Source organism: Amblyomma mixtum, chromosome 6 (assembly GCF_055824585.1).
Source record: "Amblyomma mixtum isolate Tamu chromosome 6, ASM5582458v1, whole genome shotgun sequence".
In the NCBI taxonomy this organism is placed as follows: domain Eukaryota; kingdom Metazoa; phylum Arthropoda; class Arachnida; order Ixodida; family Ixodidae; genus Amblyomma; species Amblyomma mixtum.
The window spans coordinates 103,109,958-103,125,524 of record NC_143017.1 but is presented as its reverse complement, the minus strand read 5'-3'; positions in this window follow the sequence as shown (position 1 = coordinate 103,125,524).

Genomic DNA, 15,567 nt, shown 5'->3' with positions numbered 1-15,567 from the left:
TATGTTTTTAGCTTTTAAAGGGAAACAGATTTTCTTGAGAAACTAAATTCTCACCTAGTGCTTCGCTTAATTATTTTATGATACACCTCAGCCACTTTCTTTTCTCCTTCCTGAGAAGAAAGTTGGTTTTTTTATTTGGTTTGTCGGGAGCCTCGAGAACCTTTCCAGCCAAGGATTGTCGCTGAGGTTACCCGACTTTTTCAACGTTTGTACTTATAGCCAGTTATTAAATTCATTCGCTTTGTTATTACTGGGTAGTAAGTACTAACTTTTTGGGCCTCTACCCCGCCGTTGTTTTCCAGATTTCTATAAAAATTCTGCAGGAAGCAATTTATATACCTTTCGCTTGGTACATGTTAGCCTTGTATTCTTAAGCGGCACTAAAGCAAACGCAACACAATACAATGACGTACTTCCACATGCTGTGGCAACACGGTTTTTGTGGTTTAAAAATTTTAGGGCCCTTCACGTGATTGTTTTATGCTGCCATAACTTTTATTTAAGGGGCTCCACTTTTAATTACTCCACCATGGAAGCAGTCAAGCGTAATCTTTCCTTTATCGCTTGCATAATGATGCGCATAGAACACGCGCGAGCGAAATGACACTTTGATGAGACGTCGCCTTCGCTTTCATGTTATTAGAACAGGCCGCGGGCAACACAAAAAGATATTGGAAGAAACAGCGACTGAAGTGGAATGCAAATGGTGAGTTTAATCACGGGCTGTCAAGTACTCGAAAAATTTTACTTCGATGAGATCATTAGGCTAAAACAAGCGCAATGATAGCTTCCTGTGTTGAAACCGAAGAAAGAGCGAACGCATTCCCTGAAGCAAGGAGTTTTTATAACGGTTTTTCTTGACCAGCAAGCCGAAAGCAATGCCCATAATTACTTCCCATCAAAGGGATTATTGCATAAAACAGGCATTTCTTTTCATCGACATTTTATATTTTTCATAAACTTAACAGCACTCTTGAGAAATAAAAAGATTATCTTTCCGTTTAAAGATATGGAGCCTCAAAGAGCCTTGGAAAAGACGTACTGAGTTCTTTTGCTGCAGCCAGTGAATTTCTCTTAATTCCAGTCCTCGCACTACTCTTCCCTCTCGCCTGTTTTAAATATATATATATATAATTGATCTAAAAATGGTTATGGTCTATGGGTTTAGCGTCCCAAAGCGACTCAGGCTATGAGAGATGCCGTAGTGAAGGGCCCCAGAAATTTCGACCCTCTGGGATTTTTTAACGTGCACTGACATCGCACAGTACACGTGCCTCTAGAATTTCACCTCCATCGAAATCCGACCGCCGCGGCCGAGACCGAACCCCTGTCTTGTATCAAGGCGGCCATATTTTTTTCAGTCCGGTTAGCGAGATGAATATTTCAATGCTCCTTTGTAAAGGAGCCTGTGATTACCTTGAATAAATAAATAAATAAATAAATAAATAAATAAATAAATAAATAAATAAATAAATAAATAAATAAATACTACGAAACGTGCCGTCAGGTATCGGAAGCACGATATAGGGAAGTCTGACTCGACAGTGCCTGGCCCTCCCGACCCGGTCAACCCGGTGATTCAAAACAATTCAATGCTGATCAAAATACTTTCCAGTCTTATTGCTTCTTACTTAATCTTTCCACTGGTCTGAATAGCCTTTTCGTGCCATCTGACTTCACAAGTATTCACGGTCGTTATGGCCCGTAAATGAAAGTAGAGGTTTGCAGCCTCAGTCCTAAAAGGACATGTGCACGCAAACTCCTCGTCAAAAGGCTTCACAGAAGTAGAAGATCCATCGATATTTTTCAGCATATCTCTGAGCATGTTCGCTTCTACGTTGCGCAAAAACCGCGCTCTCACATTCCGCTTCACACGTTGATGATGCGCATGCATGCGCGTGTATGCATGAGCGCGTACTAGAAAAAAGAAACACTTTGCTGTTTCATAGCGCTAGTAGCCTGCTCAACGTAGGCGATACGCCGGCTCAAGTACAGATGCAGCTAAGTGAGAGCATAGCCGCTTAACCTAGCACGCACAACAGAGCATGAATGCCGCTGAGAGCTTGTCGTTCTGAACTTGCTTCGTACAACGGTCACGCGCCGCCTGAGTGAACTGAGTGCAAGGCGAAACATTCAGCGCTCAATAAAATAGAGACTTGAGTTAGTTGGTACATGCTGCTGAAAAAAAAAAAAGCTCTGAAACGAGGGACAAAGAAAGAAGACAACAGGACCGGCGCTCCCTTCTTTGTCCCTCGTCTCAGCGCGCTTTTTTCCCCCAGTTTTATTCAGCGCTCCTGTTTGAGTCTCCCTTTCTCCCCGTCGTGTTTTACTGTTCGCATTCTTCGCCACGTTCACCGCGCTACTTTTCTCGTGTTTCTGGCGAAATGGCCTCCCTCGAGAAAGCGAGTAAATACGTTTCCAACCGCAGTTGCAAGAACTCCCGAGTGGTGGCGTTATATGTTCTTCGCCTTTGCGAAATTCTCTGGAATAAAAAAGCTTTTTCAATAAAAATGACATATTTGCCATCACATGACGGCAATGTGTAGAATGTAGCCTGGCCTGCTATTCCCCTTTCTTCATATAATAGCGCGAAACTATTTCAACACGTTTATTAATGTACATTCAAACATGAAAGGTACGGCTACTACGGAAAATCTAGTCTCCCGGCGTGGTACATACGAATAATTGCATGTTGTTGCGCGCTAAAGAAAAATTTTGAGCGTCGAAGGGAGAGAGGAACTTGGAGCAAATAAGGCCTGCGTGTACAACACTGCGCAACTTAACACATTGTAAAAATTACCAGCAAGGCCAGGAAACAGAAATAAACCGCATAAAAATAAACAAGTAAAAGTGTACCGCCACCCCACTAATATAAAAATAATGCGAAAGATCAGTGATCCAATGATTACGGAAACCATTGCGCAGTGCTTAGTGTTTCACAAAGAACCCATTTCACAGTTCGTTTGACATCAAGATTTGAAAATTAGCTGAAAATCCAGGAGCACTAGCGAGTGTTCAATATTTTCACCAATGAGAAAAAAAAAGCCGCGCTTCTGACTATTACATAAAACACCTTAGGCAGTAAGCGCTGCACCGACCACCCAGTTCATTCTACTTCTCTGGCGTGGCTGTGCGCCAGGACGAGCCTGAGAGTGCAGCTATTTTTTGTCCGGGCAGTTCGGTCACACAATCGCGCAGTTCCTGCCAGTATACATCGGTGCGCCCTGCTCGCACCCAAACGCCTGCGCGAACTCATCGACCACGGTGACGGGGTCATTGCAGAGACGCCTTCCATCGAGGCTGCCACAGTGCACAATGCACCAGAAGATGAGGAGCGTCTGCGCGTCCGTCAGCGCCTCGTAGCCGCGCAGCCTGGCGGGCCTCACGTTCCGGGTGGACTTGTCCAGCGCCTTCAACAGGATGCGCAGTGAAGTCACGCTTTTGACGAACTGCATCTGCCGCGGCTCGATCTGGCTCAGGAGCATCTGCCGGTTGAAGAAGCAGACCAGCTTGAGGGTGAACGTCAGTTGCAGTCTGCTGTTGAACGCGCTCACGTCGTGGAAGACTGCACTCGTCAGGGCGTCCGCTACTTGCGCTCCAAGTATGGCGTACTTCACTGCTGGCAGCGCATCGACGCCAAAAAATGATTTCTGTAGCACCAAAGGCAGCAGCACGAACCGACCGTCGCTCATGAAGGACATCTGCGCGGTGCCGGTTTCTTCGAAGTAACCCAAGCTCGTGTTGCCCTCCTTCGACAGCCTATGCTGCATGACGAGCCGTATGTTTTCGAATATGTTGTCCCCCATATCGGGAAGGTCCTGGTCGGTTTTGTCGGACGCCTCGGTGTCGGCTGGCTGCACAAGTTCCAGAGATTGCTTCAGCCAGCCATCTTGAAGCAGCGTTTTCGGCAAGACATCGGACAACGCTGAGCCCTGCAGGCGTTCGAGAAACGCCTTCTGCACGGCAGACAGCACGCTCAAGACATCATCGAGCATTTCGTCGGTCACTTCATGTCTGACACCCTCCGTGTACAAGGAGAAACCTACGTATCTGAGCGTGATGCCCGCGCAGAACAGCTTGTGTTCCCTGTCTGCTAACGTGTCGCTCAGATAGAAGCGCGAGATCAGCTGCCGGTTCGCAAGCAGAGAGAGCGCCTGGGCGACACTCCAGCCCAAGTAGTAGGCCATGGCGCTCTCGTTCTGTGACGCTACCAGTACGAAGAAGCGCTCGAAGAAGTCAGGGTGCTTGATGGTGAAGGCGAACTTGGTGCCCTCTGAAGCGTTGAGGATAGTCTTAAGCTGCTCTTCCCATTCGCTGCTCGGGATGGAACTGGACGTCAGACTAACGACGGTCTCCAAGGCGATGTTCTCCATGGAACTGAAATCGGGGATCCTGAGCGTGTCAGTTAGGCTGGGTACTATTCTCTCCTCGAGCTCCATCAGTTGATCGTAAGAGGGCGTTACGGATCCTTCTCGCTGGAACGTCGTCACCATGGCGTCGAAGTACCGTCTGTAGAGATTCTGCTCGGCGTTGGTCTCCAGCATTAGCTTCCTTTGTCGCAGGAGCCGCTCGAAGAAGGACGACGGCATCACTGACACGTGCCCGTGGCGCGTCGAAGCGAACTGGAGCACACTGGCCCATCCCCAGCCAGTCGACATCGAGAGGAATATAGGTAGCACACGGGATTCATTATTCAGGTGAGGCCAGTGAATGCCAAAGGTGTCCAGTAGATGCCGTGTCTCATCCACGTGGTTTGCGTTCGCACTGAAGACACCTGCGCAGGACTGGCAAAGTCCAGCAGCTTTTTCTATAGCCGTCTGCCCTTTGGCTGGCACAGCCAGGTGGAGTGCTCTCGTCGCCGCTTTGGTCAAGAACCTGCGGCGAGCAAGAGGGAAGAAAGCGGGCGACCGTAATCGATGCATTTTCACGCAAGCAGGCTATGAAAATGGAGCTATTTGGCAAGGACATATCGGATCTCTTCCATGAGTTACCGGCTTTTGTCGATCAGACAGTGCACACAAAATTTTCATTTTCTGGTGTTCCGGAAGGTGAAAGTCAAGCCGCCTTTAGTTCTGAAAGCAGCGCAATCGCTGTTAGATTTTGCTAGTAAAGCTTTAGTCTTTTTCATTGTTCTGTCAGTCTGGCAGCACAAGCTTGCGTTCGTGCATGCGTGCGTGTAGTATTGTGTGCATAAGTGTGCACATGTGTGTTAGTGGCCAATATTAGCGAGTTTTTGCACCACCGTACGCTAAACACGGTAACTGCGGTAACTGTTACCGTACGGAAAATATAGCTAGGCAAGCCTGGCAAGTGTAGCAACGGTAGCGCTTTGCCCTATATGCCGCACGGCTTTCCGGCTACGCTAGAACTTCTAATATGGCTGAATGGCCGACAGCATGTAAGCCCAGTATCCAGGCTACTCACTGCTGGAGGACGTCCTCCTTAAGTGGAGCGTTGCCTGCGCTGTCCCAGCGAGAACACACGTGACCGTAGAAGTCGAGGCACGGGTGCACCGATTCGTTCAGGCAGTCAGAGAGCATTTTGCGGTGGCGCTCGCATGTGGAGCTCATGCAGAGCCTCGCCACCCAGCCATGCGCACCCACAGAGACGATGAAGGCGGCTCCAATAAGCACCGTCATGACCACCGTGATGGCGGCAAGCAGCGCGATCTGGGCGCGGTGCATGTCGGAGCCCGACGTGGGTGCCCAGGGACCCGTGGGCAAAACCGACGAAGTGTCTACGGGCGGGGGTGTCGGCAAGCGTCCGACGTCTTGGCGCTGTTCGCGCGCATGAGGCTTGTCGCGGTCGCGGCCCTGTCGGTAGCCGTGGTACTCCTGGACGTCGTCCTCGCCTTCTCCAGACCGCGGCTAAGGAATGTACCGATAGTGGAATTATCAAGTGTGCGCTTAAACAGAAAAAGTGAGAACTTTGAGATAAAAAGTGAACCCAAATATAATGTATAATTTTCACAGCGATGCTGTTTAAGCCAGATGTTGTTCCGTTGGTCGTGCGCAGCGGTGGCATTGTTCGCAGTAATGAGGTCACCGACGGACACCTGACGCCCTCTTCGTAGTGGAGGACAACTATTGTATTAGTTCACGTCAGCTCCGACAGGGGGGTCAGGGGTCCATGGGTGGTGCTGAAATAAACACTTGTACGTACTGATTACTGACTGTTCGTTGATATTGGGGGTGAGGGTGCTATAGATGACAACAGATAGAAATGACGAGTGTAATCACGGTTTACTTAGTCGAACCAAACTCAAACAGCATCGCTGTGTCGTCAGTCTTACACTAGAGTGCAATCTGCCCTTCAATTTTTTTTTATTGCTGCAGAAGTGTGCTACGAAGTTTTTTGATTTACTTTTCCTAAAAAAGAAAATCCTCTTTGCTCCATTTAACAGCTTCGTGAGGTGAAGTGGAAGCTTTTATACGACGGCTGCAATGTCTACGTGGCTGGCTCGCGAGCGGTTTAGAATGGTAGAATTGCAGAAGGAGTTGCCTCGACCTCGCTGTTTCCGCTCCCCTCCATTGCCTTGCAATAAGTTGCAAGTATATGTGCTTGTAAACCAAGAGGGCGTCTTCGGGGAAGAATGTTGGGAACGATTATGCGTTGTTTTTTTTAAGGTATAATGTCCAAAAGTGACTCACGTCATGAGGGACGCTGTAATGCTGGGCTCCGGCTAATTTCGACCACCTGGGGTTCTTTAACATGGGCTTCCATTTGCACAGTACATAGGCCTCTAGCATTTCACCTTCATTGAAATAAGGCCACCGCTGCCGCGACTGAACCGGCGTTTTTCGCTTTAGCAGCCTGTTACCATAAAAAATGATCCACCACGTACAGTACATAGGCCTACGAATATAAAGGGTTACGAATATAAAGAAAAGTACGAGCAAATTTCTTTCCGCAGCGCTGCAAAACATCTTTCGCTTTCTTTAGCATGCATAGGAGACAAAACGACGAGCAATTGCCGAAAGAAAGAAAAAGTTTTCTGAATAATTGTTGGGCCAGTGAGAAAGTCTAAAGAACGGCTAAAATTGGACAGTCAGTATTGTCTCTGAAAATTTCCAGTGCTGGCCTCTTGTTCTCTCAGCTACTCGTTTGTTTTGCGTCATTGAGTACCACAGAGAGAGGGAGAGGATGAAAGAGAAAACAGCTCAACTTCTAATATAAAGCACTTTGTTCAATAAAACAGAATGTAGCATATCTCACCGATGCTTCTTTTGGCGGCTCCTTTGGTGGTTCCTTAGGCGGTTCCTTCGGTGGTTCCTTCGGTGGTTCCTTCGGTGGTTCCTTCGATGGTCCTTTCGATGGCTCCTGCGATTGTTCCTTCAAAGGTTCTTTCGGCCTTTTTGCCTTCTTCGCTTTGCTTTGGCTTTTGGACGTCGGCGGGCCTGAAGGGCTGACTATAGTGTCAGCGTCATTCGCGTCGCCGCTAACCTGGAAGGGAACGAAGGATATATGTTGTGAAACTAGTACTAACCAGATAAGTGCAGGGCTGCATACACCTACCTAGCACCGCACAAAGGAGCAAGCTACCACACACAGCCTTGAAGAAAACTTACCATTTCTCCACGGTTGCCGCTTGTTTGAGACCAAGGAAAGAAAAAATTGGTGCTAGTTCTTCATGAGCCATGGAGCGCTAATGCTTTCGTTTCAGCCCCACTTCACGGCAAAGCATTACACCCTTTGGTCTAGCAACACATGACTGAGGCTTTACATGGCAGTTCATTGCATCACAGTGTTAAGGGTGCCAACATAACCTGCATTGATATGCACACACTGTGTACAGCTTGCCCTTTTCGTAGCTGTATCAGTGCTCCAAGCTGAGCAGTCTTCTCACCAGTGGTAGAGCGGCATCGAGATTAGGCTGCGGTGATAGTGGCAAACAACCGATCATTGAACCCAACGCGAATTCATCGGTCCGTGCTGTTTGTGAAATGCGTTACTAAAAGCTTGAGGAACACAGCCCAACATGAATATTATTTTGTACTGCCTTGAGCACATGGAGAAATGTTATTTGCGTCGCAGTTCTTTCTCCTGTGGAAATAGTAATAAAGACCAAAGAGGCACAAAAGAAAAAACCGGTGCATTTCGGTATTCGCTGTGACTTTTCAACGACTTTGCACTTCCTGTCTTGCTTTAAAACAAACAGCTCGAATTCTGGAAGGGCTTCGTAAGATACGGTGCATAAAAATCTGTCAGGTTACCTCTGCTACGCTGCGGGCTATGCGTTAGCGGTGGTTTCACAGGGCGAACAACGCAGAAAGGATTGGGAATTTGGTAACTTGCTGTTACATCCTTGCCTAGGGACACCACCTGGACAGTGGCAGCTGTACCGTTGTGTTGAAATGAACGTGAAACGAGCGTCACTTGGGTTGTCTTTGCGGTCTAAAGTGCTCACCGCAAGACGTAGTATAAATGAATTGCGGATAAAAGCTGTAAGCCGCTTTTAAGTGAAGTCTTCAGTAGTTATGCGATAAAAACTAGACCCCTTCGCAGTTTCTTGCTCATGTAAGCACAAGCCCATAGAAGAGATTCCTTACCGGTGATAGGGGTAACGACGGCTGTGTCTGCGGTGACTGGCGTAGGCCATCGGTGAGTGAACCAGACCTGGGCTCGATACTTCCCTGCATTACATGGTCAACGACATTTGGAGAAAGGGCGTAGATGCCTGGAGACTTGGTTCTTGTTTAGTTAATTCGGCTCGTGGGGTTCAGCGTTTCAAAGCGACTAAGGCTATGAGTGACGCCGTAATAGAGGATTCCAGATATTTCGACCACCTGGGGTTCTTTAACACGCACTGACAGAGCACAGTTCACGGGCTTCTAGCATTTCGCCTCCGTCGAAATGCGACCGCCGCAGCCGGGATCGAACCCGCGCCCTTCGGGTCAGCAGCGGGGCACTATTACTGCTGAGCCATTGCAGCGTCGACGGTTCTCTTTTTAGCTAAAGTCTCTGCTAGGGATACACTCCGCAATTCTGGACCGCTGCATATCATCACCTTCTCTCCGCCTTGTGGCGGTTCTCTGTAACATGGCTGAGTACTCGCCTATGCCAATAAAGAAGAAAAAAACAACTTTAAATTTGTGCTTTATCATGGTGCTCCAGCTTGCGTTGTGCAGCCAGTGGTGAAATGTGTTTATTCCTCAGTACTACTGTGGCAGCCTTGGATCTCAGTGCATTGCTTACGGCTTTGGTTTACAGTTCCTCCTCACTTAATTCCTTTCTTGCGCAAAATGAAGACAGAAGCTTTTCGTCTTTCAAAGCGTGCACTAAGTACACGTGAATGACCAGGCAGAGCTTAAAAGTGCAAACATGGACAAGTAGGTAGTGAATAACATGGAGGCCATGTTATTCAGGCGAACTTGGAGGAAAACCATGCGAGAGAAGGAAAGACTTGTGTAAGCGAAGAAGTTAGGTTCGATAGAATACAGGAACTTGCTGGTGCGATCGGAGAGAATTAATTCCTGGTGCTGCGGCACCCGTTTGCCATGTGCATCTGCTGTTTCGTTTCATCGCGCTAGTTATAGTCTGAATTGGTTGCTGGCTTCATTCTTGCCCATGGTATCCGTTTAAGGCATAAAGCAGCTATTTCTCTAAGAGTATTGTAAGCAATATTCCGAAGTACTGGGATAGAGGTTTGGTTTGGTTTATGGGGTTTAACGTCCCAAAGCGACTAAGGCTATGAGAGACGCCGTAGTGGAGGGCTCCGGAAATTTCGACCACCTGGGGTTCTTTAACGTGCACTGACATCGCACAGTGCACGGGCCTCTAGAATTTTTCCTCCAAAGAAATTCCAGCCGCCGAGGCCGGGATGGAACCCGCGTCTTTCGGGTCAGCAGCCGAGCACCATAACCACTGAGCCACCGCGGCGGCTACTGGGATAGAGAGCCTGCGGCAATAGCTGCGGGTGATTGTTAATACGACAGTTCGCTGAGCGTGTATAAAGATGGCAACCCTTATATTTAAGAGAAAAGTCAGTGCAGTTTTTATCTAAACTGAGAACTGTCAACGATATCGAATTCACCGACACCCGTAACTTACTTCCTTCGTTTAGCAAGAGAAAGTCGTTGTAAACAGTTCCATGCTTTGTTACGGCCAAACTACGACGTAGGCGAAACCCTGCTCTCCACCACAGAAGAAAAATTTAGGTAGCAGATGGTTAGTGACACCCCACCCTCTCTTCTTCAGGAGCTCAAAATATTATTTATTTTCACTATCACCAGCATTGCCAAAAGTGACCGAGGAATCCTTGTTGGAGCTATCGCGACAGTCGTGCTGAAAGCTAAAGTACTCTTGCCGTCTTGACACAAATGCTCCCGTCTGCACAAACAGAACTGCAGCCTCGCGATACTTTTCTTTTCAGTAGTAAGGTACACCTAACCACTGCAGGTACCGCTTGTTCTGGACAAAGAGGGGGCTTCATAGCCACTCGAGCCACTGAAACGACGGAACAAACTTTTAACGGTTTACACAAAAAAGAACCAAACTGCAGCACTCACCGGATGGCCGCGCGCCTTTGTGTGCGCTCTCGAAGCTTTTCTCTTGTTGTGCTTCGACCTTTTCTGGTGGCTATGCTGACTCTTGCCCGCGTCCTCATCCATGGCGTCCGGCTCAATCGGAGCTTCTCTTCTTCTTCTACGGTTCTTCGTTTGGCTCGCACGCCCGTGCATCGTGAATGACGAGTATATTTTCCTTTTTTTTATTTAATATATACCGCTACCCTCAATTAAGGCAGGGGCAAGGTTGGGACCTAGGACGACGCAAAAGGAACAAGCTCAGACTAGTGAAGACAGGAAATAAATCGAAAGCTTCCTATATTTAATTTTAAACGTCGAGCAGTGGTTTGAAAGTAGCCAGAGAAAAGAACGAAAAAAAATGAAGACAGACAAAACCTTGCAAATTTCATTTGAAGAAATTAACAAAACAGCATCAACGACGCGAAAATATTAAATGACATTAAGAGTCTTAAAAAATGATGCACACATTAGATCAAAAAGAAATCAGAAGAATATTAACAATATTAATAGGCAGGGAATTCCAGTTTCTAACCACAAGGGGCAAAATGAGAGGGAGCACTTAAACTCCGCCTTAAGGGTATGACGCAATAGCTTTAGTGGGGTGTTGCCTATCAATGCGCAACTGGTCATTCTCGACTTAACATTCCTTCAATCCCTGGTAGCCACTATAGCACTCCTGGCCCAGTGGTGCAGAGGTTAAGACATGCGCCACGGCCCTGCAGTGGCAAGCGCTGGCACCGTTGGGGCTTGCACGATCCGGGTTTCTCTTCTCGAGCAATCTCTCGCGACTAATCATTAACCATCACCTGTCACGCTGGTTACATGGCTCAAAATCCGATGGGCAGGTTGTAATGACGTCACAAGATCACTGACTTTGGGGGCCCACATAGGTTGCTTATCCGCGAATTTTTCCTTCACAACTCTGACGACGACGACGCCGCCTAGATTTCTGCAGAACGGGGCCTTAAAGCTGTCGCGTTGAAACGAATAGCTGAACCTACATTCAATTCAGGTGTAGAAAGCTAGTTCTGTATAGTGAGTGAAGCTTACAAACACAAAATCAGCTTGCATCGATTATGACGCCATCTTTTTTCAGGGAGAATGCAGACTTCGGGAACATAACGTTGGCGCGAGCACCTATTGCTGAAAGCCCATGTTGAATCATAAGTTCGGTTTGAGAATCATCAAGTCGGTATCAGTTGTAAATCAACCTTATTTCTTTGTGTTCATCTTATTTCTTTGTGTACAATGTTTTGTATAAGGGAACCGGGCTATGATCCTCCGTTCTATTAAAAGGCCAATTAGAGAAATATGCGCTGTTATTTTTTGTATCTGGTGAAGTAGGTCTGGTTGCCCGCTTTAGCGAATAAAGAGCAGAAAGAGCCTTGCCAGTAACAAAAGACACAAGCTGATCACATTTTTGTTCTGATGAAACTATGACTCCTAGGCATTTGCAATCTTTTATTTGTTTATTGTTGTCTGCTGTATTATAGATAAAATGACTTGAGCTCTCGTTGACGCACTTAAGGTTACCTTGGAGCCAGAACGAGGGGAGTGCACAGCGCCGAACTAGAGGAAAAACCAAGGGAAACACGGGGGTGAAGCTGAACGAAGACTGGCGAACTTCTCCTTCTGTCCCATGTGCCGACGTGCTGTGCTGCCGCCGGAGCAGCGCATGCGTCAACAGCGTCTTCCGGGAACTGTGATGGGTGAAGCGAGCGCGAAGAGCGAAAAAGCTTACGCTCGGTTCTGCATCCCGAACAGCGCACGTGCAGCCATCGCGACGTGTGAGCGACACGAGAGCGCCACGCGCGTTGCGCAATCCGTGCGCCCGCGGTCTCGGGCTATGCGTATTGCGCTTCCTGCGGACGGGTGATTGTGTTCGGCAGAGATGAGACCTCTTATTGCAACGAGCTGCATTCTTTAGAATGTGTTACGCAGCTTTTCAAGCATTCCATGCTTACGTGTACTCTCGACCTCGAGACAGCGTTTTTCTGTAAGGAAAGATAAGTGGGCTTTGCTTTCTTTGTTCTCATGAAGGCAGGTTCTTCAATTTTCCTTTGCCAGCTTGGAAATCAGTTATCTATAGTGGCAATGTGTTCTACGATGCTGACTGATCATCATGACTATTAACACTGTGCATAATGCAATCATCAGCAAACATCCCAACAGCTGCATCAAGGCCACGGGCTGCCATTAATATGCAGGAGGAAGAACAACGTTGCGACAACTGCGCTTTGCAGTACACCGATAGTATGTCAGCTAGATTTGAAGGATGGTCTTCATAGTATACGAACAGACGACGGCCTGAAAGATATGCTCTCGACAATTCTGTGACGCTGCAGTGCCAAGATAGCTTTTAATTTAAAGAGAGTAACTAAGCTGGTATAGGACACGCGTTAAAAGGCTTTCAACAAACTAGAAATATCAAGTCGGGCAGTGTTAATGTCACGTAGTGGTGACTGCAGTACAGAGAGCAGGAAGAGAGCGAAAATGGCTTCACAAGAAAACTTTTTATTTGGGCTGACTTGCGCCAGCAAAGAACTCAATGAGTCGGCGGCGGCGTAGCAACAAGCGTGCACGCTGGATGTAGAACCGAATGCTCACCGTTCTCGGCAGTGCCGATGTTAAAGCTGACAGCGAACTTTCGAGATATGGCGTGCAAAGTTACTACAGCATTTTGGAACAATGCAGAATCGGCTCCGCCCGGGTGCGATCAATCCAGGTAAATATGTTCGCGCTTTGCATCAATAAAAATGCAATAAACTGGCGCGCAGGCAGGTTTGAAGTATGAATAAATAAACATTACAAAGATTCGTGGCATTACCCACCTCTCAGAGAAGTATCGACCGACGCTTTAGAACAAATAAAATGTATTGTGCAAAAACCTTGTCGTCTGAATGTTGCAATCGCGTTGTATACTAGAACTAACGAAAGACTAAAATGGACTATTATTATAGCGACATAGCTTAAAACAAAGACTACCATAGCACCAGGGCACTTAAATGCCCCGCACGATTTTTTATTCACAGCGGAAATGGTGGCCTAAATGTAATAAGGAAGGAAAGCTAATAAACTCGAAAAATGGGAAGAGAAGTCTCAAAGCATTAGTCTATGGGAACTGCGAAAACAAAACAGGAGCTCGAGAAAGAAGGACGACGAATCACTTGGGAACCATGGCGAAATATAAACGTAAAAGATGCCATAACGAGAGGACCGTTATTACCCGGCTGTAAAATACGCCTCGGGTGATTTCTTCGTGTCGAGAACCGACATATCTGCCCTTGAACGTTGCCTCAGGAGCCCGTGAATAGCTACCACAAGCAAGTATGTATTTAATACGCATTTTACTGTTTATTTTATTATGACGTGCGAGTTTTTTTCGCTGTAATCTCGCTGAATTTCAAAACACGAAAAAGTACTAATGACCTCAACACTGCGTCCACGTGGCCGTTTGAATCGAAAGCTTGGCGAGACATTTCCTGTTGCTCTATGAATCAATGGCTTCTTTAACTTTTCGTTCAGAGCGAAATGGCAGACCTGGGGCCACGTGCTGCTAAGTAGGAGAGTAACGGCTATGGCTTTACATTTCATTTGACTTTTATCTCGCATGTACAGCAGAAACCAAACCAATCCCATTCTCCAAAGACGAAGAGAAACAGAAGTCAACAACGAACGATAGACAGTGTTTCTAGAGTGTAGTGAAGACATTCATGCTGGAGTATGCGCAGGCTTCGCAGTGGCCGCCATTTTGTGGTGTATAATGCACGGAGAAAGGCTGGTGGCTTATCTAATTCAGTTACGGCCGCCTGCTTCGGCTTGCAATGCTGAAGCTACGCGCTGTACCGCAAAATGGCACCCGTAAAGTCACGTGATAATCTCTAGCTGATAAAATATTTGCAGACCGTTTCATGCAGAGCAAGAACTAATGTAAGACGATTGCTATCTTCTTTCTCACCCTCTTTAGAACGCAACATTTACAAGGGGGGGGGGAGTTTGTTCAGGACTAAAAGCTTCGTATTCCGAAGTAAATTGTATTTAAAAGTGGTGACATATGAAGTAGATGCGAAATTATTACTTTTAGAAGTTTTTTTGAAGCTCCTTGTGAAGCTAGTAAACCCTCTAAATGATGTCTTGCATTCGTAACAAGCGTTTCTACCTTTGCAAATGGCTTTGAGAATCGAAATCAAAGGGCTGATTTTATCATGTTTGAACGCTGCTTTCCTGCCTTGTGAATGTGGTGACTGAATGCTGTGGCTACGACAAAGCTGACAGCGGTAGTAAAGCTGGCGGATATAACCTATATTTCTCGACAATTCAAAGGGGATTAGCTGTTGCTGTTTTTCACAGAAAGAATGAAAAATAGTGTTGCTCGAAGCAAGAACAGCCATGATTGGTAATATTCCTTCGATCTACTAAATGGCTGCTTAAAGAAGTACTCAACGAAAATCGGCGAAATTACATATTGTTCCTGAAAAACGAACCACGTGTACTAACTGTGCTTGGAAAACAGTACAAGTTTGGTTACTCCTGTCCTCAAATACAATTTTCATTTTCTTCATTACGGCCCCTCTTTCTCTTTCTTCTTTCACTCCCACTTCCTCCCTTCCTGTACGGTGCAGTTTGGGTGTCCACCGAGATGACAGAGAATAAGTGCGCATTTCCTTTCCTCAGAAAGCGTTGCGTTCAAAGGTGTTTCCAACCGGCAAGGCATCGCGCCGAACGGGTGGTGGCGTTCCATGGACTCCCTGGCAGCGGTGCAACATGCTGTCGCATTCCACTCCTAAAGGCGCTTAAGCGTCATTAATTAGCAGCTAATTAATATTTAGTCACTAATCAGTAATTAGCAATTAGTTAGGTTTGGTTGGTTTGGTTTATGGGGTTTAACGTCCCAAAGCGACTAAGGCTATGAGAGACGCCGTAGTGGAGGGCTCCGGAAATTTCGACCACCTGGGGTTCTTTAACGTGCACTGACATCACACAGTACACGGGCCTCTAGAATTTCTCCTCCAAAGAAATTCTAGCCGCCGCGGCCGGGATC